Source organism: Pongo pygmaeus, chromosome 14 (genome assembly GCF_028885625.2).
Source record: "Pongo pygmaeus isolate AG05252 chromosome 14, NHGRI_mPonPyg2-v2.0_pri, whole genome shotgun sequence".
Classification (NCBI taxonomy): Eukaryota; Metazoa; Chordata; class Mammalia; order Primates; family Hominidae; genus Pongo; species Pongo pygmaeus.
Window position 1 is genome coordinate 16,084,187 of NC_072387.2, and position 2,274 is coordinate 16,086,460.

The window sequence follows — 2,274 nt, forward strand, 5'->3', positions numbered from 1 at the left end:
TCCCTTCTTCTCTGTTATTTGGGAACAGTTTGTGAAAGATTCGTGTGAGTTCATCGTTTTGTTTGGTAAATGTAGGCATGAAGCAGTCAGGTCCTGAGTTTTAGTTTGTGGGAATTTCATAAATGTAGGCATGAAGCAGTCAGGTCCTGAGTATTAGTTTGTAGGAATTTCATAATTACTATTTTAATCTTATTATTGTGATATGTTCAGATTTCCTTTTTTTCTTGGGTCACCTATAGGTTTGTCAGTTTTCAAAGCATCTTTAAATAACCAATGTTTGGTGTTTTATTTCCTTCTGTTTATTATTTTCTAGTCTCTATATCATGAATTTACATGCTACTCTATTATTTCATTCTTTTGCCTCTTTGAGTTAGTTTGTTCTTCTTTTTCCAGGTTCCTAGAGTGATACAGCATTGACTTAAGATCTTTCTTATATTTTAGATATATGCATTTAGAGCTATAAATTTCCCTTTTAGTAATGCTTTGACTACATTCGATAATTGCATTTAATTCATTTTGGTATGTTGTGGTTTTGTCTTCATCTCAAAGTTAGAAAACTAATTTACTTCCTGATTTTTTGTTGCTTAATTGATACATAGCGATTAATTCCCCTTGTGTCCTTCTGTTGACGATGCCTAGTGTTTCCACTGTAGTCACAGAAGACACTTGTGTGCTTTCATTACTTTTAACTTTAGTCATGTTTCTTACATCTCAATGTGTGATCTTCCTGGAGAATGTTTCATGTGCAGTTAAGAGTCTGTGTTCTGCTGTTGAAATGTGGAGTGTTCTAGAATGACCACTTCGATACAGGTGGTTGATGGCACAGGTCATTTCTGTGTCCCTGATGATTTTCTGTGTGGTTGTTCTAACAATTGTTGGGAGAGGGGCCTCAAGTTCTAAGACTTATACTTTGAGATTCCTCTGTTTGTCCCTTCACCTCCATTAGTTTCTGCTTCACATCTGTGCAGGTGTGGTATTTGGTGCACAATTAGCATACATAATTAGTATTGGTATATATTCCTTTTAGGTTATTTTAAGCATAATTGTATAAAGTCCCCTTCTGTATTTGGTAATTTTACCTGCTCTTAAGTCTACTTTTTCTGATATCAATATAGCAACTCCTGCTTTCTTTTCATTAATGATTGCATGACATTTCTTTCCCCATGCTTTTACTTTCAACCTGTATATGTCATGATATTTGAAGTAAGCATTTTGTAAATTACATAAAATTGGGTCGTGTATTTAAAGCTACTCTTCAAATATCTGTGTCTTAATTAGTGTGTTAGTCTGCTTACCCTTTATGTAATTATTGTTATGTTAGAGATTAAGTATGGCATTTTTTGTCTGTTTTCTGGTTCTTTTATTTTTTTGTTCTGCTTTTCATTTCTCTTTTTTTTCTACATTCTATGGCAAGAAGCAATTTTTAACATTACTTTTTGGCTCATTTTTATATCTGTGTTTTCCTTTCATCTTCTTAGAGTGATCACTCTAGATATTACAATCTATATACATATAAATTATATATAAATAATATATATAGTATAGAATATATAAAATCACAGGCTAGTGACATCATCACGTGACCAGTTTGATTACAACATATAAACATTTTCTCCATTTTGGTTCTATATTGCGTTCCCAATACATAACACAGCTGTCTTAAATATCATCCCAACAGATGTTTAGAATCACATCAGAACCACTTTAACCATCAATGAGTATTTATTCATTTTCTTTAAGTTCATGTCAGGTGGATAATGTGCTAACGTAACAGGGTTGGAGGGTGACACATCTCACATGTGTGCATGAGTGCCCGATCATCATGCTTATGAGCTAAAAAGGATCGTATTATTTTGCTGCTGTATTTTTCTTCCTTCAGGGTCATATTAATTATCTAGGCTTCATAACAAAGAACCAAACTGGATGGCTCGAAACAGGAGAAGTGCATGTCTGTTAGATGTAGAAGCCAGGAGTCCAAAGTCAAGGTGCCAGGAGTCCAAAGTCAAGGTGCCAGGAAGAAACATCTTCCCTGAAGCCCGTAGGTGAGAATCCCTTCTGGCCCCCCCTGGCTTCTGATGTTGGGTATCGATCCCTGGCATGCCTTGATGATGCCAATGTTAGCTTCTGTTGTCACCTGGTGTCCTCCCTGTTTGTCAGCTGTGCCGTTGTAGCATTGCTGGAGTTATCACTGACACTGGCTGCCTGTTACGATTCTTCTTTAGCTATGAAGTCTCTCATGGGCCACTGAATTCCCTCTACCAAGGAAACTGAGCA

The 2,274-nt window shown here is 35.8% G+C and overlaps 1 non-coding gene across 1 annotated transcript; it reads right to left on the reverse strand.

Annotated features, from left to right (window-relative positions):
* Nucleotides 1-1,744: 1,744 nt before the first annotated feature.
* LOC134738083 (small nucleolar RNA U13) lies at nucleotides 1,745-1,844 on the reverse strand. The gene has a single exon (XR_010123625.1). It is a non-coding gene; the product is annotated as a small nucleolar RNA U13 (small nucleolar RNA).
* Nucleotides 1,845-2,274: the final 430 nt, after the last annotated feature.